This window comes from Mustelus asterias, chromosome 19 (genome assembly GCF_964213995.1).
Source record: "Mustelus asterias chromosome 19, sMusAst1.hap1.1, whole genome shotgun sequence".
Taxonomy (NCBI): Eukaryota; Metazoa; Chordata; class Chondrichthyes; order Carcharhiniformes; family Triakidae; genus Mustelus; species Mustelus asterias.
This window is the reverse complement of record NC_135819.1, coordinates 7,946,136-7,973,430: the sequence shown is the minus strand read 5'-3', so window position 1 is coordinate 7,973,430 and position 27,295 is coordinate 7,946,136. Positions and strand designations below refer to the sequence as shown.

The window sequence follows — 27,295 nt, the reverse complement described above, 5'->3', positions numbered from 1 at the left end:
GGCTATCAGTCTCTGCTCAGTGACTCTGCGCCGTCGTGTGTCGTGAAGGCCGCCTTGGAGAACGCTTACCCGAAGATCAGAGGCCGAGTGCCCGTGACCGCTGAAGTGTTCCCCAACAGGAAGAGAACACTCTTGCCTGGTGATTGTCGAGCGGTGTTCATTCATCCGTTGTCGTAACGTCTGCATGGTTTCCCCAATGTACCATGCCTCGGGACATCCCTTCCTGCAGCGTATCAGGTAGACAACGTTGGCCGAGTTGCAAGTGTATGTACCGTGTACCTGGTGGATGGTGTTCTCACGTGAGATGATGGCATCCATGTCGATGATCTGGCACGTCTTGCAGAGGTTGCTGTGGCAGGGTTGTGTGGTGTCGTGGTCACTGTTCTCCTGAAGGCTGCGTAGTTTGCTGCGGACAATGGTCTGTTTGAGGTTGTGCGGTTGTTTGAAGGCAAGAAGTGGGGTGTGGGGATGGCCTTGGCGAGATGTTCGTCTTCATCAATGACATGAGGACGGCCTCACCTCATCTGAACAGATCCTGTGTATACGGAGGGCTTGTCCGTAGGCTTCTCCTCAGAAGACAAACACGGGACACGGTGGACAGAGTACCCTTCGTCGTTCAGTACTTCCCTGGAGTGGAGAAGCTACGACATCTTCTCCGGAGCCTTCAACATGTCATTGATGAAGACGAACATCTCGCCAAGGCCATCCCCACACCCCCACTTCTTGCCTTCAAACAACCGCACAACCTCAAACAGACCATTGTCCGCAGCAAACGACCCAGCCTTCAGGAGAACAGTGACCACGACACCACACAACCCTGCCACAGCAACCTCTGCAAGACATTTTGGATCATCGACACGGATGCCATCATCTCACGCGAGAAGACCATCCACCAGGTACACGGTACATACTCTTGCAACTCTGCCAACATTGTCTACCTGATACGCTGCAGGAAAGGATGTCCCGGGGCATGGTACATTGGGGAGACCATGCAGACGCTACAACAACAGATGAATGAACACCGCTTGACAATCACCAGGCAAGAGTGTTCTCTTCCTGTTGGGGAGCACTTCAGCGGTCATGAGCATTCGGCCTCCGATCTTCGGGTAAGCGTTCTCCAAGGCGGCCTACACGACAACACAGAGTCGCTGAGCAGAGACTGAGAGCCAAGTTCCGCACACATGAGGACGGCCTCAACTGGGATCTTGGGTTCATGTCACACTATCTGTAACCCCCATAACGACTTGCCTGGGCTTGCAAAACCTCACTAACTGTCCTGGCTGGAGACAATACACATCTCTTTAACCTGTGCTTAACCCGCTCTCCACTCACATTGTCTGTACCTTTAAGACTTGATTACCTGTAAAGACCCGCATTCCAACCATTATCTTGTAAATTGAGTTTGTGTCTTTATATGCCCTGCTTGTGAACAGAAATCCCACTCACCTGACGAAGGGGCAGCGCTCCGAAAGCTGGTGGCTTTTGCTACCAAATAAACCTGTTGAACTTTAACCTGGTGTTGTGAGACTTCTTACTGTCTCTAGCTTTTAGCCAGCAAGCCACTCACAGCAAAATTTTCGCTCCAGAGGGGCAAGACTGTTTCCAGCGAGAAGCAGAATTTCTAATACAAGGGAGAGAGACACAAACAATGTTTTCAGTCCAGTACCTAAATAGCTTCCAACTAAACTTAAAGTGACTCTTGGATTTTCCCTGGGGAGGAACCACCTGACCTTGATCTGTCAATCAGTTGCAGACTAGACAATTCAAAAGGGTCCTAAAGCTCCAGGACATTGCATTAGCCCAGATTAAAAATAAACACAAGGCTCATTATATTATTTTAGCAGCAATAAAAGGACATCTACCCAGGCAGCTCGGTGCCACAATGGAAGAAAAACACAGGGTGGCTTATAACTGCAGAGAACATGCTTAAAATGCCTTTCATAAAGGCGCAGTAGCATCACAGTGAATCTAGCACAGACAAATTGAGTAACAGTCATAGCTTTCCAAACTTTGCGAGGCTCCTACAATTCCAATATCACGAGTCCTCAGCATGAACTTGTCCAAGTGTTACGGTCCTACCTACTGTTAATACTTATCAAGTCAGATCCCAGAATGAAACCTGGCTCGATAGGTCCTAACTTTCATTTAAACCAAGGAGGGAAGTCACTGAACCAATTCACAGGCATCTACTGATGAACTTTTAATTCGAACAAGCATTAGACAGAAAGGTTGGAAAGATTGCGATACAAACTTAAAAAAACTCAAATTCCCACTATTCCTTTATCCCTGCAATATCTTTGCACAGACACAAACCAATGAAGACTTGCCACTCGCTTGACAAAAAGGCCTCTCACTTGGGACTGGCACAGTTACAAACGGTTTTCTTGTGAATTCTTGAACATTTATTTAATGTTTCTCACACAACATGTATCTCTCCCTGAGATACCCACAAACCACACTATAAACTCAGCGTTTCTTCAACAGCAGAGTAAACAAATAGTTCCCTCAACCCAATCTTCGAATAGCACCTCCACAAAACTGATCATTTTCCTGAGTCCCATAACTGATGATCCAGTGTTTAACACTGCTGCCTCACAGCACCAGGGACCTGGGTTTGATTCCCGGCTTGGGTCACTGTCTGTGCGGAGTTTGCACAGTGTCTGCGTGGGTTTCCTCCCACGGTTCAAAGATGTGTGGGTTAGGTTGATTGGCCATGCTAAATTAGTGTCAGGAGGACTAGCTAGGGTAAATGCAAGGGATTATGGGGATGGGCCCTGGGTGTGATTGGTGCAGACTCGAATGGCCTCCTTCTGCACTGTAAAATTCTATAATCTAAGGAAAGGAGAGAGTGCAGAATGTAGTGTTACAGCCATAGCTAGAGTGTAGAGAAAGATCAACTTAGTGCAAGGTAAGTCCATTCAAAAGTCTGATGGCAGCAGGGAAGAAGCTCTTCTTGAGTCGGTTGGTACGTGACCTCAGACTTTTGTATCTTTTTCCCGACGGAAAAAGGTGGAAGAGAGAATGTCCGGGGTGCGTGGGGTCCTTGATTATGCTGGCTGCTTTTCCGAGGCAGCAGGAAGTGTAGATAGAGTCAATGGATGGGAGGCTGGTTTGCGTGATGGACTGTAGTTCCTTGCGGTCTTGGGCAGAGTAGGAGCCATACCAAGCTGTGATACAATCAGAAAGAATGCTTTCTATGGTGCATCTGTGAAAATTGGAGAGAGCCGGAGTGGACATGCCAAATTTTCTTTGTCTTCTAAGAAAGTAGAGGCGTTGGTGGGCTTTCTTAACTATAGTGTCGGCATGGGGGGGGACCAGGACAGCCAAAAACTTGAAGCTTTTGACCATTTCTGCTTCGTACCATTGACGTAGACGGGCATGTTCTCCGCTACGCTTCCTGAAGTTGATGATTATCTCCTTCGATAAACTTGCATTGGAAGCAGTTCAGAGAAGGTTCACTTGGCTGATTCCTCGGGTGAAGGGATTGTTTTATGAGGGAAGGTTGAGCAGGTTGGATGTGTACTCATTGGAGTTTAGAAGAATGAGCAATGTTATTTTAACATTGAAGATCCTGAGGGGAGGAGATGCTGAGAGAATGTTTCCCCCTGTGGGGGAATCTAAAATTAGGGAACACGTTTAATAACAAAAGGGGGTCTCCAATTTAAGCTTGAGATGAGGAGGAATTTCTTCCAAAGTTTATTGATCTTTGGAATTCTATTCCCCAGAGTGCAGTGGAGCTGTATTGAATATATTCAAGATTAAGATGAATTTTGATTGACAAGGGCATAATGGTGAGCAGGAGGAGAGTGAAGTCAAGGCCACAATTAGGTCAGCCATTATCTTACTGAATGGCAGACTTGGTTCAATGGGCCAAATGGCCGCCTCCTGCTATTTCTTACTTGATTTGATTTATTATTGCCACTTGTATTGAGATACAGTGAAAAGTATTGTTTCTTGCGCGCTATACTAACAGAAAGCAAAGAGTGGGGGTAAATGGGTGTTTTTCTGGTTGGCGATCAGTGACTAGTGGTGTGCCTCAGGGATCGGTGTTGGGACCGCAATTGTTTACGATTTCCATCGATGATTTGGAGTTGGGGACCAAGTGTAGTGTGTCAAAATTCGCAGATGACTCTAAGATGAGTGGCAGAGCAAAATGTGCAGAGGATGCTGAAAGTCTGCAAAGGGATATAGATAATCTAAGTGAGTGGGCGAGGGTCTGGCAGATGGAGTACAATGTTGGTAAATGTGAGGTCATCCATTTTGGTAGGAATAGTCCAGTAAACTGGACTATTATTTAAATGGTAAAAAATTGCAGCATGCTGCTGTGCAGAGGGACCTGGGTGTCCTTGTGCAGGAATCTCAAGGAGTTGGTTTGCAGATGCAGCAGGTAATTAAGAAGGCAAATGGAATTTTGTCCTTCATTGCTGGAGGGATGGAGTTTAAAAACAGCGAGGTTATGTTGCAGCTGTATAAGGTGCTGGTGAGGCCACACCTGGAGTACCGTGTACAGTTTTGGTCTCCTTACTTGAGAAGGGATATACTGGCACTGGAGGGGGTGCAGAGGAGATTCACTAGGTTGATTCCGGAGTTGAGAGGGTTGGCTTATGAGGAGAGACTGAGTAGACTGGGGCTATACTCATTGGAATTCAGAAGAATGAGGGGAGACCTTATAGAAACATATAAGATTATGAAGGGAATAGATAAGATAGAAGCAGGGAGGTTGTTTCCACTGGCAGGTGAAACTAGAATTAGGGGGCATGGCCTCAAAATAAGGGGAAGCAGATTTAGGACTGAGTTGAGGAGTAACTTCTTTACAAAGGGTTGTGAATCTGCGGAATTCCCTGCCCAGTGAAGCAGTTGAGGCTACCTCATTGAATGTTTTTAAGGCAAAGATAGATAAATTTTTGAACAGTAATGGAATTAAGGGTTATGGTGAGCGGGCGGGTAAGTTCATAGAAGTTCATAGAAACCCTACAGTGCGGAAGGAGGCCATTCGGCCCATCGAGTCTGCACCGACCACAATCCCACCCAGGCCCTATCCCCACATATTTACTTGCTAATCCCTCTAACCTACGCATCTCAGGACTCTAAGGGGCAATTTTTAACCTGGCCAATCAACCTAACCCGCACATCTTTGGACTGTGGGAGGAAACCGGAGCACCCGGAGGAAACCCACGCAGACACGAGGAGAATGTGCAAACTCCACACAGACAGTGACCCGAGCTGGGAATCGAACCCGGGACCCTGGAGCTGTGAAGCAGCAGTGCTAACCACTGAGCCGAGTCCACAAAAAGATCAGCCATGATCTTATTGAATAGCAGAGCAGGCTCGAGGGACCAGATGGCCTACTCCTGCTCCTAGTTCTTATGTTCTTGTACATACAAAGCATACTATTCATCGAGAAGGAAAGGAGAGAGTGCAGAATGTCGTGTTACAGTCATAGCTGGGGTGTAGAGAAAGATCAGCTTACTGCCTAAGGATCACCAAACCTATAAGAGATTGAATTAGAGTATTGTTAGAAAGTTTGAAAGAGTTAGAATCAAGTTTTAGAAACAGAACGAGAGGAAAAGATAGAATTAGAGGGTATGCTGGGCACAGCTTGCAAGAAGTCGCCTCGTTCCAGCGCCATCTTTCTATGGTGTAATCTTGTTTTCTTTTGTTACTTCAGGTCTTCACACTTAACCTTGTGCTCCTCTTAAACTGGGGCGATGGTGGCGCAGTAAGCACGCTGCTGTCCTCTATTTTACAAGTTGCTATGGATTGAGATATTTGTCTTTCTGTCTGGAGAAATTAGCCATCGCAACCCACTCCCTTCCAAGTCGATTCAGTTCTGTTGTGTTGGTGTTTCTAGGATATTAGTCACGCTGAAATATTCATGTGAATGCGCTGTCCTGGAGGTGGGTTATCTCATGTTGAACACAGCCTGTCGATTTCACCAGTCCAGATGTTTGTGTGTGTGTATTTGCATGGTGATTCCAGTGAGTATTTTGAGCTTGGTGGTGGTTACTGGCCTGGAATTAGTGCCGGGAGCTATGTGAGGTGATTTATGAAAATGATCACATCAGAACATACACACACGGCAGTGTATGAACTTCAGGGAGATGTTTTTGTCTAAGGTATTGTTAGTAAGCTATTTAATCAATATATTAAAAGTCTTGCACAGGATGTGCACTTCCTGTCCACAAAACCAGCCTTCCTTTGTCACAATAATTCTGCTTTTATTCTTCCAGTTTTGCTACACCAGCTGTGGCAATGTCGCTGGAGTCTCTGATCACTCAGCTGCCTGTGGCGGGGTGGTTTTCAGAAAGCTGTCTCCCAAATCCATTGTGTACATAATAACGTACTTGTATTCATCAACCCCATGGCAATGTTTATCTAAACATATTTCCTCACCTTTTCAGACCATCTCATTGAATCTTACTGCACAGACTTGAGGCCATGCTGCCTATCACACCTGTGCCAGCCAGCTCTCTGAAACAGCAACTCAAATAGCCCCCCTGCCCCCGCTTTTTCCACCAAACTCTGCAAGTATTTCCTTTTTCTATATTTGTCCAATTGCCTTTGAAAGTTACCATTGAATCTGCTTCCACCGCCCTTTCAGGCAGCACATTCCCCATCCTACTGTGTAAGGGGGGGGGGGGGCACCATCTCCTCTGAACCTCTCCGACTTACTTTTAATATGGATTATCTTGTATCTGCCAGTTGCTAGTGATCTGGCTGGTCTGTGAGATTGTTGTACAGTTTTGAACAGCATCATTCTTGTTTTGGAATATTGGCAAATTCAGCTGGAATGTCTGGACAAACATAACGGACCGCCCTGGAAGCCAAACCACTGCTTATCCAGCAATAGGAGACGCTCTTAAAAGACAGCACCAGCCCAGTGCAAGTGTTGAGTATCCCAGTGCTCTGCGGCAGTGTGGCTGCCAAAACAGCATTCGAGCAAACTGGCAGATCAAAGCAGAGTGTTCTTTGTTGTGTGTTCTGTTGGTGGGAGAGGCTTGAGTGTGAACTGGTAGTCAGTTTGTACTTAGCTTGTACGTTGTGTCTGACTAAGACTTGTTGACAGGCCTTTGTTAGTCCTGGGGTGGGTTCGTCGGTGAAATGTGTTTGTACCTTGCGGCAGCTCTGCACTGAAATTTTGACTTGCAAATGCTCAATCGTCACACAAAGCATCCACTGTCAGCACGGAGACAAGAGGAAATGTGAGAAATCCCATCTGAAAAAGGGATAATGCTTCAGATGTTTGTCAGGGATAAATAGTGTTCCTGGAAATGTATCGCTGGGTGTTGAATTTCTGTAAACTCCCATTCCATCTGTTTATTAAAAGCTCTGCCTTGGCATTAACTGAGACAGCCGACTGTGTGTCAAGGATTTTATTATTGCAGCTCAGTCAAAGCAAATTGCAACTGCCCCTGAATCTTGCAGAACTGGTTGGTTCAGCTCCTGTCAGCTGCCTGTGCTGTATTGGATTCAGATCTCTGTCAATGCAGCAGTCGCTGAAGGAGGATTTGCGGGCCGGGGGAGAGACTCTTGTTTCAGCAGAGACGATCCCAGTGTTTGAGAGATTCTGACTGACTGCCTCTCTCTCGGTGCTGAAGGAGCTGAGGGGCGTTTTGTTCCTTTTTTTGATGGAAGATTCTGAAAGATGATGAAATATTTCTGAAGCACCTTCCCATGGGCTGGTTAATAATGTAAGCACCCCTATCCCCACTGTGACCAGGCCAAGTACCGGAAGCGGTGGAGTATTGTCTGTATTGAGGCAGTTCAGGTAAAGCATGTGTTCTTTTGAGTAAATGGAGCTTTCCCGGGATGGTGGTTGGGTTGGGGGGATTGGGGGTGGGATGGAGTTGTAAGGAGTGGGTGGTGGAGCTGGGATGGAATGATTGGCTGGGTATCTGAGCTGCTGTCTAACACTGAAACGTGAAGATTTGAAAGACAGACAGGGGAAGCCAGTGCAGCTCATTCTAACCCCTCGCTTTATTTCTGGGATGTGGATGGCACTGCATTCATTGCCCATCCCTGGTTACCCTGGGATAAAATGCAGGAAACACTCAGCAGCTCCGGCAGCTTCTGTAGAGCGGAACAGGTTTAGCATTTCAGATTGATCGCTCTTTTGCCTTTGCCCTGAGACGGAGCTGGACTTTGCACTGAGCTCCTTGAGGATTTGTGGGTCCCATCACGGGAAGCCCGACGATTTGACCCAGTAAAGTTGAATAATGACCAACAATATTTGTCCAAGTCATGGTGATGGTGTCTCATGATAGTGCTGCTCTTTCAGTGCTGGAGGCTGGGCGGTGCTGTAATGTGATGTGTTGGCTTGGATTGCTAATGTTGACAGCAGAGAGTGACAACTGCTTTTTCCCAGGGTGGAAGAGTCAATTACTAGAGGGCATAGGTTTAAGATGGAAGGGGTAAGGTTTAAAGGCGATGTATGAGGCAAGTTTTTTACACAGAGGATGGTGGGTGCCTGGAACTCACTGCCGGGGGAGGTAGTGGAAGCGGATATGGTAGTGACTTTTAAGGAGCGTCTGGACCAATACATGAATAGGATGGGAATGGAGGGATATGGTCCCTGGAAGGTAGGGGGTTTTTGTTCAGGCGGGCAGCAGGCTTGGAGGGCTGAAGGGCCTGTTCCTGTGCTGTAATTTTCTTTGTTCTTTGATTTACAGCAGAGATATGCATGGACAGTTTTGGATTTTGTTCAGGGATTGTTTTGTTTTAATGAGTTGTGTGCAGATTGGAGAGAGAGGGTTTTTGCTGATTATGTCCAGTGCTGTTGTAGAGATTCTGTGTGGGGAATACAGCTGCATATCAGGCTTCCTGGAGAACTGCTTTGTGTGTGAATATGAGTGAACCAGGATTGGCGAGGATGGATACTGTGTCACTAAGGGTCACAACTGGATCGTTCACCATTGATATCCTCCATGCTCTACGTGCAAACATTCCTCTAACTTGGCTTTTTACCAACAGAGGGACCACCTGTTTTTAATTAAAAGTTTGCGATTCTAATCCAATCCCACCAGTTTGGACCCCCCTCGGTCTGTGAGTGAGTTACGTATGAGAGTGAACCTGTGCCAGCTGTCATCGCTCAGACTCTTGCTGGAGAATTCACGTAGGCTCTGGTTCCAGAGAACTCCAAATTTCTCAGCCAACCTGCGATTCTTTCCACAGAATTCTTTACTGCTCTTGTAATGAACAATATAAAAATTTCTCCCCCTCTCCTTTCTTGAGTTGTGGTGTTATATATGTTATTTCCCAACCCATTGAGACCATTTACTGCATTAGGGAATTTTAGGACCTTTGAATGTAGCCTATCAGGCCCACTTCAGTAAAGAAAGAGTGTTGGGGAAAGGAACATGCGTGGCTGAAATTTCCGCACTCACACTAGACTCCCTTTCACTAATGTTTCTGATATTCCTCTGTGTATCTAACTGTGAAGATGAGTACAAAATATCTGTTTAATATCTGCCAACTTCTCGTGTCTCAGTCTCCTGTCTTATTTAGAGTTGTAGGTGTTTTTACATTGTGTTTTTGTATTTCTGGCTGGTTCAATCTCATTGTGCCGTGACTGTCGGTGAACCAAGCACAGTCAGGCAGTTTGTGTCCCAGCTGTGAGGAAATATGACCATAAGACATAGGAGTAGAATTAGGCCACTCGGCCCATCGAGTCTGCTCCGCCATTCAATCATGGCTGATTTTTTTCTCATCCCCATTCTCCTGTCTTTTCCCCATAACCCCTGATCCCCTTATTAATCAAGAACCTATCTATCTCTGTCTTAAAGACACTCAATGACCTGGCCTCCACAGCCTTCTGCGGCAAAGAGTTCCACAGATTCACCACTCTCTGGCTAAAGAAATTCCTCCTCATCTCTGTTTTAAAGGATCGTCCCTTTAGCCTGACATTGTGCCCTCTGGTTCTAGTTTTTCCTCCGAGTGGAAACATCTTCTCCACGTCCACTCTATCCAGGCCTCGCAGTATCCTGTAAATTTCAATAAGATCCCCCCTCATCCTTCTAAACTCCCAACGAGTACAGACCCAGAGTCCTCAACCGTTTCCCATATGACAAGCTCTTCATTCCAGGGATAATTCTTGTGAACCTCCTCTGAACCCTTTCCAAGGCCAGCACATCCTTCCTTAGATACGGGGCCCAAAACTGCCCACAATACTCCAAATGTGTTAGGAATTTCCATTTCCAGTATTACTTTCCTGCTTATCAGTGTTAATACCTGACCGTTACTGCCTGTCTTCATGCAGCTGGCCTGAGATTGGGGTTTTGGTTGCATTGGGAGAGTGTGGTCATTGGGTTTTGTGAGGTGCTGCTGTTCCTGTGCACTGTGCCATTCTGCTCTCATTCTGATTTGTGACCAATTCTTCACCACCACCCTCCATATGTGATGAGGAAGTGGGCAAGCACAACCCATGAGCAAGCTTTTGCATTCACTCTGACACGCTGGAGCAAACCTCCTCAACTTGCCATTTGATTTATTTCCTGACTGACACAGAGAGAGATGAACAGGTCACCTGTACAGCTCTTTGCTCGGTTGTGCTATTGCATATTAATAACTTGTCCAGATTCTGCCTATTTTAGTAAGTAAAATGTAAGCTATTGAGGTTAAAGTGCAGGAAGAGGCTGATCACTTGACCTTTTAAATGTTTCCATTGAGTTTTGTGACAGAACGGTACTTTTCTGGTGCAGTTTAAATTGGGGTGAAGGTGCGTGGAGTGATGCAAGAGAGAATTCTAAACCTTTGACTGGGCTCAAAGTTGGCCAACACTCAGCCACTTGGGCAAGATTACCAGAAGGCAATCCATGCAGTTCTGGTCACCTCACTATAAGAAGGATGTGGAAGCGCTGGAAAGAGTGCAGAGGAGATTTACCAGGATGCTGTCTGGTTTGGAGGGTAGGTCTTATGAGGAAAGGTTGAAGGAGCTAGGGCTGTTCTCTCTGGAGCGGAGGAAGCTGAGGGGAGACTTAATAGAGCTTTATAAAATGATGAAGGGGATAGATAGAGTGAACGTTCAGAGACTATTTCCTCGGGTGGATGGAGCTATTACAAGGGGGCATAATTATAGGGTTCGTGGTGGGAGATATAGGAAGGATATCAGAGGTAGGTTCTTTACACAGAGAGTGGTTGGGGTGTGGAATGGACTGCCTGCAGTGATAGTGGAGTCAGACACTTTAGGAACATTTAAGCGGTTATTGGATAGGCACATGGAGCACACCAGGATGATAGGGAGTGGGATAGCTTGATCTTGGTTTCGGATAAAGCTCGGCACAACATCGTGGGCCGAAGGGCCTGTTCTGTGCTGTACTGTTCTATGTTCATGCTGTTGAAGTGAGCTCCAGCAGGTATTCAGATCCCAGGAGTGATGTGTGGGAAGTGGAAAAGAAATGGGACAACATTTGACAATGAAGAAAAAGAGATTAGAATACATTTACAACATGGAATTGTGAGAGTTGAATGGCTGTCCTTGGCTTGCAAGCTGCTCCTCTGGTTAAACTCTCCGAGCTCTCTCTGGGTCAGCATGGTGGAAAATAGCTCCATGTGTTCCAATGGATGACAGACATTCCAGTTAAACTCTGCTGAAGGGATCAGTGGCTGCCCGTAGAAGTGATGATTATATCAGAACTGTTTTACTCCATCTCATCGTGCTGCACGATTCTCAACCCATAGCTGCCATCAACATAGGAATTAGGAACAGAACTAGGCAAATTCAGCCCTTCGAGCCTGCTCCGCCATTCAATCAGATCATGGCTGATCTCTCCCTGGTCTCAAATCCACCTCCCCACCTGTTCCCCATATCCCTTTTTTAAAATCAGAAATATATCTTTCTCCTTGAAACCATTCATCGATTCAGACTCCTCCGCGCTATAAGAACATAAGAAACAGGAGCAGGAGTAGGCCATCTAGCCCCTCGAGCCTGCCCCGCCATTCAATAAGATCATGGCTGATCTGATAGTGGTTTAGTTCCACTTACCCGTCCGCTCCCCATAACCCTTAATTCCCTTATTGATCAGAAATTTATCTCCCTGTGACTTAAACATATTTAACAAGGTAGCCTCCACTGCTTCAATGGGCAGAGAATTCCAGAGATTCACTACCCTCTGAGAGAAGTTCCTCCTCAACTCTGTTCTAAACTGACTCCCCCTTATTTTGAGGCTGTGTCCTCTAGTTCTTGTTTCCTTTCTAAGTGGAAAGAATCTCTCTGTCTCTACCCTGTCTAGCCCCTTCATTATCTTATATGTCTCTATAAGATCTCCCCATAGCCTTCTAAACTCCGAGTACAGGCCCAATTTACTCAATCTCTCCTTATAAGCTAACCCCCTCATCTCCGGTATCAACCTGGTGAACCTTCTCTGTACTCCCTCCAAGGCCAATATATCCTTCCGCAAATAAGGGGACCAGAATTGCACAGTACTCTAGTTGCGGCCTCACCAGTACCGTGTACAATTGCAGCAAGACCTCCCTGCTTTTATACTCCATCCCCTTCGCGATAAAGGCCAACATTCCATTTACCTTCTTGATCACCTGCTGAACCTGCAAACTGAGTTTTTGCGATTCATGCACAAGGACCCCCAGGTATGAGGTACCCCCATAGCCCTGCTATGGGGCAGCGAGTTCCACAAATTCACCACCCTCTGCGAGAAGTAGTTGCTCCTCATCTCACTTTTAAGTCTGTCACCTCTCAACCCATACCTGTGACCTCTTGTTCTAGATTGCCCCATAAGGGGAAGCATTTGGTCTACATTTACTTCATCAATCCCTTTTAGGATTTTATACACCTTCATCAGATCCCCTCTCATCTTTGAGCTCCAGCGAGTACAAGCCCGAACTGTTTAATCTCTCCCCATACGTCAACCCTTTCATTCCCGGAGTCAATATGGTGAACCTCCTCTGACCTGCCTCCACATCAAATAACTGGACACAATACTCCAGATGTGGTCTCAGCAACGCCCTATACAATTGCAACACTTCTCTACTTTTATACTCCAGTCCTTTTTCAATAAATGCCAACATCCCATTTGCCTTTTTTATTACATGCTGCACCTGCATACTGACCCAGTCTAAATAGTTCTCTACTTAGTGGCATCACAGTCTGATCCTGAACAAAGCTAGCAGGAGTGATGAGATAGTAATGGAGATTAGGAGCCTTGGTTGATTTCCCTTTCTAGGCCTCTCCATGCCTTCCTCAGGGGCACAGAGTGTCCCACAGAGGCTGAGGTCTTTCTGAGCTGTATGGGTTTAGTGCCATTTGGCTGCGAATCTGTGTGAGAGGAGGCAGTTCCCAAAGTCTTGCAGTGCAGTGTCAGAATTACATCATTGCACCGCATTGATCTGCATCTTGGGATGATGTTATAATGACATAATTGCCATTGATATGGTGCTGAGAGTTACAAACAGTTTCTGGTGAGTGTGTAAACATATTTTACCCCAATTAAAGACTTATTCACTGTAGGTGTAATTAAATAATAGTCTTATGGGCCTTAATAACAACTTGACGGACAGAAAAATGTAAACTATTTGGAAAATGTGAGGTAATGCTCTTACCATCTATCAACCCCATCTCATCCAAAACTTAATCATAGAGGTTTATAGCATAGAAACAGGCCCTTCGGCCCAACTTGTCCATGCTGCCCAGTTTTTACCATTAAGCTAGTCCCAATTGCCCGCGTTTGGCCCATATCCCTCGATACCCATCTTATCCATGTAACAGTCTAAATGCTTTTTAAAATATAAAATTGTACCCGCCTCTATTACTACCTCTGACAGCTCGTTCCAGACACTCACCACCATCTGTGTGAAAAATGTGCCCCTCTGGACCCTTTTGTATCTCTCCCCTCTCATCTTAAATCTATGCCCTGTAGTTTGAGACTCTCCTACCTTTGGGAAAATATCTTGACTATCTAGCTGATCTATGCCCCTCATTATTTTATAGACCTCTATAAGATCACCCCTCAGCCTCCTACACTCCAGGGAAAAAAGTCCCAGTGTATCCAGCCTCCCCTTATAACTCAAACCATCAAGTCCCGGAAGCATCCTAGTAATTTTTTTCTGCACTCTTTCTAGTTTGATAATATCCTTTCTATAATAGGGTGACCAGAACTGTACATAGTATTCCAAATGTGTCCTTACTAATGTCTTGTACAGCTTGAACAAGACATCCCACCTCCTGTATTCAATGTTCTGACCGATGAAACCAAGCATGCCGAATGCCTTCTTCACCACTCTGTCCACCTGTGACTCCGCTTTCAAGGAGCTATGAACCTGTACCCCCAGATCTCTTTGTTCTGTTACTCTCCCCAACATGTCCTTCGTCAGATGGAGTGGAAATGGAAATGACGAAGGAGCAGTGCTCCGAAAGCTAATGGTATTTGCTACCAAATAAACCTGTTGGACTTTAACCTGGTGTTGTTAAAACTCTTATTCTGTCATCAAGCCAAATTTGTATCCAAACCTGTGCTGGGGAGATGTCATTGTGTTGCTGGCATGATTTCCATAATGGCACATGTGAAGCTTCATAGATCATAGAATCCTACAGTGCAGAAAGAGGCCATTCGGCCCATCGAGTCTGCACCGACCACAATCCCACCCAGGCCCTACCCCCATAACCCTACATATTGTATCCACTAATCCTTCTAACCTACGCATCTCAGGAAACGAAGGGGCAATTTTATCATGGCCAATCAACCTAATCCGCACATCTTTGGACTGTGGGAGGAAACCGGAGCACCCGGAGGAAACCCACGCAGACACGAGGAGAATGTGCAAACTCCACACAGACAGTGACCCAAGCCGGGAATCGAACCCAGGTCCCTGGAGCTGTGAAGCAGCAGTGCTAACCACTGTGCTACCGTGCCGCCCCTTGATTTGTGCTTGCAGCTTATGCAGTAGTTGTGTGGTGTTAATGTTATTTGCAAGTTGTCTCTGTGATCTGCAGCTAAGTACAAGACAAGAGTGTTATCAGACCCACTGCAATAGGGTCACTGATGCAATCAAACTGGACAGAGATCCCCTTGATATTCTGACCATGGATCTGAGATTTTAAGATGTTTGAATTGTCAAGGTGTGGCACCACAGGAAACCTCAGCCTCCCAGATCTGACTTCTTTAATCTTGAGCAGCAACACTTCAACTTTGACAGGGTAAAGTTGACATGATCTATCTTTGCCTCATTGGCTGGTAAGGCATTAGCTGATAGTTTCCATAGTTTGCCTCATGTCCCAGCCATGCCAGGTGAGAGGCAGGGCGATAGGGTTGCATTCTTAAATTCTTATTCACTGCAGTAAATTTAACTAGTTTTTATCGAGTGCAACTTGCAACATAGCTGTGCATTTCCCTGTAATGGAGCGGGAATTTGGACTTGTAGTCTTCCATTGCCAAGTTTCCAATTCCAGGCGTGATATCCCAGTCTGTTGGAGTCAGGGAGGAAATGAGGGAGTGCTGCCTCAGTGGTAAGTCAGAGAACAATACGGATAGACCAGGTCCAATAATGCCTGTCAGGGGAAGGAAGCTGGTGGTGTTGCTTGGTGTAGTGTCAGGGGATCTTTTCCAATTCACATCAGAGTGATGCAGCGGAAGACTTTGCCTTCTGGTTAGAAGTGTCCGATGTGAAATACATACTGGATGCAGGTTCAAAGTGTTGAACTTCCCCAAGCTCCTAGGAAAGGAAAAACCCTACCCTGGTCCAATATGGGGGGTTGGGCAGTGTAGGAATGAGGAATGTTGCTAGGAAGATCCTGGATTTACTGTGTCACCTTTAACCTGGATGGATTTGACAAGAATGGAAAATGTTCCGGTATTCAGCGCCCACACCCCTCACCCCATTGATCTGCTAGAATAACAGCTTGTTTTCTAAGTTAATGGGAGAAAAAACAGGCTCAGGTTCTGTGCTTAGGCCGACGGGGAGGTGTCAAGGTGCCTGTGGTTTACAGTGTCACTAGGACTGAACAGCCACTTGAGGATGTTTGTGGTTTCAACATTCAAAGTGCGTAGAGAGGAATCTGCAGCCTACCCAGAGCTAATTTCAACCTTTCAGTTTCCTCTCTGTGAGTTCATTAAACTTTTGTCAGATACACATGTCTCTCAACAGCCCCAATAAAACTGAAATCAGATTGTGCTTTAGTTTATGGTGAAATATTTTGTGTCCCATTCTTTTCCAAAGGGACAAAAAGACAGTGTTGGAACTGCAGTGAGTTGTTTGCAGAGTTTTGCTCACTGTTCAAACCCAGCCTGCTTGATCTCGTGCCCTCCTTTGTCTCATAGAATCCTACAGTGCCATTTGGCCCATCGAGTCTGCACTGACCGCAATCCCATCCAGGCCCTATCCCCATAACTCCCTATTAGCTCCCCTGACACTAAGGGGCAATTTAGCTTCATCAATCCACATATCTTTGGACTGTGGGAGGAAACCGGAACACCCGGAGGAAATCCACGCAGACGCAGAGAGAATGTGCAAACTCCACACAGACAGTGACCCAAGCCAGGAATTGAACCCAGGTCCCTCGTGCTGTGAAGCAGCAATGCTAACCACTGTGCCACTGTACCGCCCTGTGGGATAGCCATCACTGTTCGAAAAGGCGGGTCTGATGGTTGTAAAAGAATGTGAAGACCTTGCTTCTTTCCATCCCCTCTCCCTCCGCCTCTGTCTCGCCATGCTGTGGGTCTGTGCTCTTAATTCTGTCACCTTCCCCCAGGGTGAGGCGTCAGTCAAGAGGTGTACTGTTGGGTAGATGCGAGGGCAGAATGCAAGGATTTCACAAGAGAAGGAGCAGCACTCCGAAAGCTCGTGCTACCAAATAAACCTGTTAGACTTTAACCTGGTGGTGTGAGACTTCTTCCTGTGTCCACCCCAGTCCAACGCCGGCATCTCCACGCCAGAGAAGGAGAGAGTGAGATCTCAAGAACAGGGCCCCACACATCTTGGCAGTGTCACATGGACTACAGAAGTAATCTTGAGCAGTATACTTGTGCTTGTACCATGGTAAAGGCAGAGGCTTTGCATATAAAAGCTTTGCACCATTTACAACATAGCTGTAATACTCCGGCTCAGAGTCATAGAGGTTTACAACATGGAAACAGGCCCTTCGGCCCAACTTGTCCATACCGCCCTCTTTTTTTAAACACCTAAGCTAATCCCAAGTGCCCGCATTTGGCCCATATCCCTCGATACCCATCTTATCCATGTAACTATCGAAATGCTTTTTAAAAGACAAAATTGTACCCGTCTCTACTACTACCTCTGGCAGCTTGTACCAGACACTCACCACCCTCCGTGTGAAAAAATTGCAATGTGATAATGAGTGGACAATCTGTTTTCGTGACATTGCTTAAGGGACATATATTGACATTCCACCATGGAGAACCCCTCTGAGCCCCACACAGCCCCCAAATTTGGATCTGGTTTACTGGTCTCTGCTAGGACACGCACGGAGTGGACAGTGGCACAGTGGTTAGCACTGCTGCCCCTCAGTGCCAGGGACCCGGGTTCAATTCCCGGCTTGGGTCACTGTGTGGAGTCTGCAAGTTCTCCCCCTGTCTGCGTGGGTTTCCTTCGGGTGCTCCGGTTTCCTACCACAGTAGGTTTGGTGGACTGGCCATGCTAAATTGCCCCTTAGTGTCAGGGGGAAAGGGGAAATACCTTGGGCTTACGTGGATAGGGCATGAGTGGGATTGAGGTTGGTGAAGGCTCGATGGGCCGAATGGCCTCCTTATGCATCATAGATATTCTATTCTATTCTGTGACTGTTGGTTTGAATGTCCCTGAGTTAATAAAGAGGGAATTGACTCCTGAGCTTTAGCCAGATGGAAATATCTGCCTGATTCTTGGATGAAAATGGGGAACGGCCTCTGCTCCATTGTTAATGGATTTGTCACAATCCTGTCTCAAATACAGACGTGAGAAATGGGAACTTGGACAAGATGCTGTACTAGATTGTATTCTGTGCCCATTATCATAGAATCCTACAGTGCACAAGGAGGCCATTCAGCCCATCAAATCTGCACCGACCACAATCCCATCCAGGCCCTATCCCCATAACACCATACAATTTACCCTAGCCAGTCCCCCTGACACGAAGGGACAATTTGGTATGGCCAATCCACCTAATCTGCACATCTTTGGACTGTGGGAGGAAACCGGAGCACCCGGAGGAAACCCACGCAGACACGGGGAGAATGTGCAGACTCTGCACAAACAGTGACCCAAGCCGGGAATCGAACCCAGACCCCTGGCGCTGAGAGGCAGCAGTGCTAACCACTGTGCCACCGTGCCGGCCAGTAGCAATCTGATCCATGGCACTTCTGGAGATGAAGGTGAAATGTTTCTGATGTCTTAACCAGCATTTCCTCAAACAGCAAAGCAAGATGAATTGGTGATTTGGCTCACAGTGGTTTGGAAATAGCCTGCTGCGTTGGTCTGTAAATGGAACATAGAACATAGAACAGTACAGCACAGAACAGGCCCTTCGGCCCACGATGTTGTGCCGAGCTTTATCTGAAACCAAGATCAAGCTATCCCACTCCCTATCATCCTGGTGTGCTCCATGTGCCTATCCAATAACCGCTTAAATGTTCCTAAAGTGTCTGACTCCACTATCACTGCAGGCAGTCCATTCCACACCCCAACCACTCTCTGCGTAAAGAACCTACCTCTGATATCCGTCCTGTATCTCCCACCACGAACCCTATAGTTATGCCCCCTTGTAACAGCTCCATCCACCCGAGGAAATAGTCTTTGAACGTTCACTCTATCTATCCCCTTCATCATTTTATACACCTCTATTAAGTCTCCCCTCAGCCTCCTCCGCTCCAGAGAGAACAGCCCTAGCTCCCTCAACCTTTCCTCATCTGACCTACCCTCCAAACCAGGCAGCATCCTGGTAAATCTCCTCTGCACTCTTTCCAGCGCTTCCACATCCTTCTTATAGTGAGGTGACCAGAACTGCACACAATATTCCAAATGTGGTCTCACCAAGGTCCTGTACAGTTGCAGCATAACCCCACGGCTCTTAAACTCCAACCCCCTGTTAATAAAAGCTAACACACTATAGGCCTTCTTCACAGCTCTATCCACTTGAGTGGCAACCTTTAGAGATCTGTGGATATGGACCCCAAGATCTCTCTGTTCCTCCACAGTCTTCAGAACCCTACCTTTGATCCTGTAATCCACATTTAAATTTGTCCTACCAAAATGAATCACCTCACATTTAACAGGGTTAAACTCCATTTGCCATTTTTCAGCCCAGCTTTGCATCCTATCTATGTCTCTTTGCAGCCTACAACAGCCCTCCACCTCATCCACTACTCCACCAATCTTGGTGTCATCAGCAAATGGATAACGAATACATTTAATTTTTTTTTTGCTGGGATTGGGATTAGTCAGTTTAAAAAAAAAAGTGGTTAAAACACTTTATAAAGTCTAAACTTATTTCGGAAGCATAATCATAATCTATAGACCAAGTCTGGTTGGTTGTGAAGCACCTCAGACATCCTGAACTTGAGAAACATATAACATAAATTCAAACCCTTTTCAGCAGTAAAGTGGAGGAATGGGCGGCAGAAAGAATGGGAGGTGTGGATTCTGAGAGTAGGAGCTGTTTCACTGTGTCGGTCACTCAAACATGCAGGAACTTGAGAAGGAAAGCAGGCGGGCATGTTTCAAATCGGCACTCTCTGCCTTGGACCATTTTATACAGCAGGTTATTAAATTAATTACTGCTATCCGATTTAAAATCAGTGGACAAGCAAGAAGCGTGGCTCAAATGTTTCTGCTTTTCAGATGCTTTTAGCTGCAACATAACAGCCACTTTAGATTGAACCTTGCCTGCATCAGTGCAAGGTATTTATTGTTTAATAAGTGCAGTGGTAGGTAGGCATTATAGTCCTTCGCTGCTACTTTTCCAATATTCAGTGGAGGAAATGGAGAGTGGTGCTTACTCATTAATTGAGAAAAATCCTTGAATTGGGTATAATGGAAGTTGTTCTGAGCTGGTGATAGTTAAAACAGTCAGTCACATAGCCCCAGATGCAAAATGGTTCCAAGTAACAATTTTAAAATGACTTAATCTGGATTATTGGGACACTGTCGACGGCGTGGTGTTTTACATTGCAGTCTGTCCTTTCTTTGACTCTTGTAAAGGACCAATCAAAGAGTTCTGTGCACCCATAGTTACTGTTTTTGCTGGTTCTGTGGCCCATGTATAAAACTAATCACCTACGGGTAACTTGGGTGAATTTAGAAAAGAGTACCCTTAAAGTAAAGTAAACAAGGAAAGTTTAATTTTTAGTGTCACAAGTAGGCTTACATTAACACTGCATTGAAGTTACTGTGAAAATCCCCTAGTCGCCACACTCCTGCGTCTGTTCAGGTACACTGAGGGAGAATTTAGTATGACCCTAACCTGCACGTCTTTCAGACTGTGGGAAGGAACCGGAGCACCCGGAGGAAACTCGTGCAGACACGGGGAGAACGTGCAGACTCCGCACAGACAGTGACCCAACCCGGGTCCCTGGTGCTGTGAGACAGCAGTGCTGACCACTGTGCCATCGCGCCGTCACACACAGTGTTGAGGTGGACTGTCATGCAAGTGCAGCCCAGACTCGGGGCCCTTGATAGAAAATTTGCTTTGGTAAACGAATGTCAGGCATTCTGGCTGCATGACAATCCATTGTGACTGTCCCAGTGTGATGTGGTATTCTGGCTGGAGTGAGCATCTCTGTGTTTGGTGTTTTGTCTTGCCCTCCAATCTTCAAGAGCTTCCAAAGGCAGTTCAAATGAAAGTGGTAGAGTTTCTTGGCATGACTCTGGTACACAGTCCAAGTCTCAGACTATTGCTCTGTAGACTTTGAGCTTGGTCGGCAGATTTATCCTTTTGTGTTCTGAGTTGCGCTCGCATGACAGTTAAAGGAAGTGCGACAGCGAAACTGATGTTTGAAGGCTTTGCTAAGGAGTTTTTCTATCAGCCCCGAGTCCTGGAAGAAGGTCGCCCAGGATCACTGCATCTGGTCTGACATCCTTCGCAAGGTATCAAACACAAAGAATAAATGTAAGGAGAGGAAGTCCTGAGCTTGCAACTTGTCCAAAACTCAGTTTTCAGTGATATCTTGTCCTGTTTGCAGTAATTCTTTCTGGGCATATTCTGACCATAGCAGCCACTTTGCATACCCACTGGAACCCTAGCAAGCACTCCAGATGTCCAGATGTTGAAGATGGTCATGTTCACCTCAGAGGATAAGGTGGGGCAGTGCTGAATGTGATCTGTCCTTTTAAAACCAATAAGTCTTGCTAACGTGCACAATGTGAAATCAATACAAGATGAATTGTTGCTGATGATGAGGAATTTTACAGTTTGGCAAGTGCTCTGAAACTCCCAGCTTCAGGTCAGAAGATCCAACATATGAGAGGCTTGCTTGCACGGGATCTCAAACAATGAAGATTCAGAGTACAGGAAAGTGATAGAGAATCTGGTGAACTGGTGCGGCAACAATAATCTCTCCCTCAATGTCAATAAAACGAAGGAGATTGTCATCGACTTTAGGAAGCGTAAAGGAGAACATGCTCCTGTCTACATCAACGGGGACAAAGGAGAAAGGGTAGAGAGTTTCAAGTTTTTAGGTGTCCAGATCACCAACAACCTGTCCTGGTTCCCCCCATGCCGACACTATAGTTAAGCAAATCCACCAATGCCTCTACTTTCTCAGAAGACTAAGGAAATTTGGCGTGTCAGCTACAACTCTCACCAACTTTTACAGGTGCACCATAGAAAGCATTCTTTCTGGTAGTATCACAACTTGGCTCCTGCTCTGCCCAAGACTGCAAGAAACTACAAAACGTCGTGAGTGTAGTCCAATCCATCACGCAAACCAGCCTCCCATCCATTGACTCTGTCTACACTTCCCGCTGCCTCGGCAAAGCAGCCAGCATAATTAAGGACCCCACGCACCCTGGACATTCTCTCTTCCACCTTCTTCCGTCGGGAAAAAGATATAAAAGTCTGAGAGCCCGTACCAACCGACTCAAGAACAGCTTCTTCCCTGCTGCCGTCAGACTTTTGGACCTACCTTGCATTAAGTTGATTTTTCTCTACACCCTAGCTATGACTAACACTGCATTCTGAACTCTCTCATTTCCATCTTTATGAATGGTATGCTTTGTATAGCGTGCAAGACAATCAATACTTTTCACTGTATGCTAATACATGTGACAAGAAATCAAATCAACGGTGGCACAGTGGTTTGCACTGCTGTCTCATAGTGTCACGGATTCAATTCTGGCCTTGGGTGACCGTGTGGAGTTCGCACCTTCTCCCCGTGTCTGTGATTTTCCTCTCACAGTCCAACAATGTGTAGGTTTGGTGACTTGACCATGGTAAATTGTTCCATAATGTCCCAAGATGTGCAGATTAGGGGGATTAGCAGGATAAGTATGTGGGGTTATGGGGATACGGCCTGGATGGGATGCCCTGTGGGAGAGTCTGTGCAGACTCGATGGGCTGAATGGCGGCCTCCTGCATTGTAGGGATTCTACTCATACATACCTTTTGGTGCTTTGATAGCTGTTCCCAAAAGTGCTATATCAGATAAAGAGCCGTGTCAATGAGGTGAGGCTGTGTGTATTGTTTTGGGGAAGTTGTGCCACCTTTCCCATTCTCCACGAATCCACATCAGTTGTTATGTGCAGTGGAACCAAGTCAAGTGGCTGGAGTCGAGGAACATTATCCGACTGGCCAGTCACAAGAGGAGTGGAAATTTGAGATGAAGGGCAATGGCATGGCAATCCCTGACTCTGAGACTTTCCCTCATGGATGCCAAACAGTCGAAATACTAACTGCTCCCCACTCTGAAGAGTAGATTATTCTAGGATTAGCAACAAAGCCCCTGGAGCAAGGAAAATAAGCATCAGTCCTGATGGTGATCTGTTGGAAAGTGTACACACAAGGACGCCTGGGATGTCTGCAAAGGATTTTTTTTTTGTTTTATGGGACATGGTGTCACTGGCTGCACAGCATTTATTGCCCATCCCTCGTTGCCCGAGGTCAGTTGAGAGTTAACCACATTGCTCTGGCGTCACATGTAAACCAGACCGGGTAAGGACGGCAGATTTTCCACCTTAAAGGACATCAGTGAAGCAGATGGGGTTTTCCGACAATCGGCAATGATTTCATGGTCATCAGTAGATTCTTAATTCCAAACATTTTTTATTGAATTCAAGTTCATCGTGGTGGGATTCAAACCTGGGTCCCCAGAACATTCGCTGAGTTTCCGGATTAATAGACTAATAATAATATCACTAGGTCATCGCCTACCCTGTGGTGTAGGTGCACCCACAATACTGTTAGGGAGGGAGTTCCAGGATTTTGATCCAGCGACAGTGAGGGAACAGCAATATTTCCAAGTCAGGATGTTGAGTGACTTGGAGGGGAACTTCCAAGTGGTGGTGTTTCCGTGTGTTTCCTGCCCTTCTCCTTGATGGCAGCAGTCGTGGGTTTGGAAGGTGCTGCCTAAGGAGCCTTGGTGAGTTCCTGCAATGCATCTCGTAGACTGTTAACAGTCAAAGGATGGGCACATGGTGAGGTCATGATGTGGAGATGCCGGCATTGGACTGGGGTAAACACAGTAAGAGTTTTAACAACACCAGGTTAAAGTCCAACAGGTTTATTTGGTAGCAAATGCCATTAGCTTTCGGAGCTAATGGCATTTGCTACCAAATAAACCTGTTGGACTTTAACTTGGTGTTGTTAAAACTCTTACCATGGTGAGGTACCAGACAAACCTGACAGCTGCCTCCCAAAAGGTTTTGGGAAATTTTAAAAGCTGCAAGTTACTGATTTGTGCTTCTTGCAGAATGGTTTTTAAATGCTTTCAAAGCCACCCAGATCAGTTGAAAGATGCGTTATTATGACCTCAGTGTAAATTTTCAGATGAGACTGTGCTATATTGCAGCCCACTTCATTGGCATTTGTAGCATTAGACAGGCTTCCACGCTGATTGTGGTTAGATAAGTGCCATAGACTTCAGAGGCCTGGACCATAAAAGGCCATGTTCGTCACATTTAATGGTTCACCCACAGAGGTTGCTTACGAACTGCCCTGAGCCGTCTCTGTCTGCTCCACACATACTGATGACATTGTTGATCTTTCCGACTCAGTGGTGTGGCGTGCCTCCCCACCACTTCTCTCTTTTGACTTCTGACTTTGATGTTTTCACAATAAACAAAAGCCTCCGAGCAGACAAGTCGGCAGTTATGTCGAGCTGGGCCGGAGAATTGTCCTGACTGCAAGGTGCCCAGCTATGATGTTTAGCCTGTGAAATCGGACACTGGGTGGCCAGTGTTGAAGACTCCGTTAGCAGGTTCAGTCCCCACAATTGCTGCACCTTTACAGTGACGAGTTCTTCAGGAAGATTCTACAGGTATATGTCGTTCTTCTGCTTAAAGGGCCGGGTATCGTTAAGGGGATACCTCCTGATAGTCATCGGTAACGACTGGGTTACAGAAATTCCCAGAAAATAAATAGCAAGTTGTATTCATGTTGCATTTTTAATATAGTAAATTGCCCCAAGGTCCTTCCGCTGTGCTGAAGGAGTCATAGTCATAGAGGCTTACAGCATGGAAACAGGCCCTTCGGCCCAACTTGTCTGCTTTCTAAGGAGGTAAGAATGGGGGTGACCGAAAACTTGGTTTTAATGGTGATCTTGAAGAAAGCAGGGAGGCTCAGGGAGAGAACCTTCAGAGATTAGAACTAAAGTGACTGAAGACACGGTCCCCAGAGTGGCAGGGAGTTTTATTCGTAGCCACAGAGAGAGGAGCCAAACATTTGGAGAAGAGTTGTTGGGTTGGAGGAGGTTACAGAGAGTGGTGAAGCGATCTGATTCAAAGACAAGGGTGAGAAGTTGAAGCATTGAGGAAGTGAAACCACTGGCGGTTGCTGGGGAAATGGGTAAGGAGCACTTTGTCCAAGTTCGGATACTGGCCGCACAGTTTGGACTCCGCTGGATTAATGCTGAGTGCAGAATAGCGAGATTGACACAAAGAACATTTAGAATAATCGATCCAATGGCACGAAAAGTACACATGAGGATGTTTGAGTTGGCCGAGCAGAGACAGAGGTGAAAGGGGTTCTTGTGACGGTTGCAAACTGCTTGTTTCAGCCCGAGATGGTGGCCAGGGATGGGATTGGAGTTGATGAGGATTTTTGTGGCAGGACTGGTAGAAAATGACTGGCTCTTCCCAGTGTTTAGCTGGAGCATGGAATCCCCCAACACTGGATATTGGGCAGGTCCTTTGACAGCAGAGAGGGAATAGTGGGATGGAGATGGGTGACAGGTAGGGAGAGTTGTGGAAGCAGTCAACATAGGAAGTGAATCCATTGATGGAGGCGCCATAGCTAAGATGAAACAGTAGAAGCAAGTGAAGCCAGCCCACCCTGTCCCACCCAGCTGGCGAGTGGAGAAGGGGCATTGGAAAGAGGTGGTGGTACCCTCTGCTGTCGGGACTCAGAAACAAGGCAGTTCTCTGTCTCATTTAGTCTCTCTGTGGTTAGCTGATTTTAGTTGGAGCATTGCAATTGGCAAGGAGGAGACCTGAAATTAGCAAAAGTTTGTGCTTCTGACCGCTATCCAGTGTTGCGTACCAGAAAGCAGATGAGCAGTGCAGTGAGGCTGTGTGTGCGCGTGCAGTGAGGCTGTGTGTGCGAGTGCAGTGAGGCTGTGTGTGCGAGTGCAGTGAGGCTGTGTGTGCGAGTGCAGTGAGGCTGTGTGTGCGAGTGCAGTGAGGCTGTGTGTGCGAGTGCAGTGAGGCTGTGTGTGCGAGTGCAGTGAGGCTGTGTGTGCGAGTGCAGTGAGGCTGTGTGTGCGAGTGCAGTGAGGCTGTGTGTGCGAGTGCAGTGAGGCTGTGTGTGCGAGTGCAGTGAGGCTGTGTGTGCGAGTGCAGTGAGGCTGTGTGTGCGAGTGCAGTGAGGCTGTGTGTGCGAGTGCAGTGAGGCTGTGTGTGCGAGTGCAGTGAGGCTGTGTGTGCGAGTGCAGTGAGGCTGTGTGTGCGAGTGCAGTGAGGCTGTGTGTGCGAGTGCAGTGAGGCTGTGTGTGCGAGTGCAGTGAGGCTGTGTGTGCGAGTGCAGTGAGGCTGTGTGTGCGAGTGCAGTGAGGCTGTGTGTGCGAGTGCAGTGAGGCTGTGTGTGCGAGTGCAGTGAGACTGTGTGTGCGAGTGCAGTGAGGCTGTGTGTGCGAGTGCAGTGAGGCTGTGTGTGCGAGTGCAGTGAGGCTGTGTGTGCGAGTGCAGTGAGGCTGTGTGTGTGCGAGTGCAGTGAGGCTGTGTGTGTGCGAGTGCAGTGAGGCTGTGTGTGTGCGAGTGCAGTGAGGCTGTGTGTGTGCGAGTGCAGTGAGGCTGTGTGTGTGCGAGTGCAGTGAGGCTGTGTGTGTGCGAGTGCAGTGAGGCTGTGTGTGTGCGAGTGCAGTGAGGCTGTGTGTGTGCGAGTGCAGTGAGGCTGTGTGTGTGCGAGTGCAGTGAGGCTGTGTGTGTGCGAGTGCAGTGAGGCTGTGTGTGTGCGAGTGCAGTGAGGCTGTGTGTGTGCGAGTGCAGTGAGGCTGTGTGTGTGCGAGTGCAGTGAGGCTGTGTGTGTGCGAGTGCAGTGAGGCTGTGTGTGTGCGAGTGCAGTGAGGCTGTGTGTGTGCGAGTGCAGTGAGGCTGTGTGTGTGCGAGTGCAGTGAGGCTGTGTGTGTGCGAGTGCAGTGAGGCTGTGTGTGTGCGAGTGCAGTGAGGCTGTGTGTGTGCGAGTGCAGTGAGGCTGTGTGTGTGCGAGTGCAGTGAGGCTGTGTGTGTGCGAGTGCAGTGAGGCTGTGTGTGTGCGAGTGCAGTGAGGCTGTGTGTGTGCGAGTGCAGTGAGGCTGTGTGTGTGCGAGTGCAGTGAGGCTGTGTGTGTGCGAGTGCAGTGAGGCTGTGTGTGTGCGAGTGCAGTGAGGCTGTGTGTGTGCGAGTGCAGTGAGGCTGTGTGTGTGCGAGTGCAGTGAGGCTGTGTGTGTGCGAGTGCAGTGAGGCTGTGTGTGTGCGAGTGCAGTGAGGCTGTGTGTGTGCGAGTGCAGTGAGGCTGTGTGTGTGCGAGTGCAGTGAGGCTGTGTGTGTGCGAGTGCAGTGAGGCTGTGTGTGTGCGAGTGCAGTGAGGCTGTGTGTGTGCGAGTGCAGTGAGGCTGTGTGTGTGCGAGTGCAGTGAGGCTGTGTGTGTGCGAGTGCAGTGAGGCTGTGTGTGTGCGAGTGCAGTGAGGCTGTGTGTGTGCGAGTGCAGTGAGGCTGTGTGTGTGCGAGT

General features: G+C 47.2%; 1 protein-coding gene across 4 annotated transcripts in view; it reads left to right on the top strand.

Moving 5' to 3' along the window:
• The window catches only part of LOC144507738 (non-receptor tyrosine-protein kinase TYK2-like), a 111,895-nt gene that overhangs the window by 16,920 nt on the left and 67,680 nt on the right, over positions 1–27,295 (top strand). The window contains exon 1 of one of the 4 annotated variants that reach the window (XM_078234993.1): positions 7,473–7,768. The exons of the other annotated variants lie outside the window; for them this stretch is intronic. The gene's annotated coding sequence lies outside the window, so the exon portion shown is untranslated. Of the gene's footprint in view, positions 1–7,472; positions 7,769–27,295 lie in introns of those variants that run through there. 4 annotated transcript variants of the gene reach the window in all.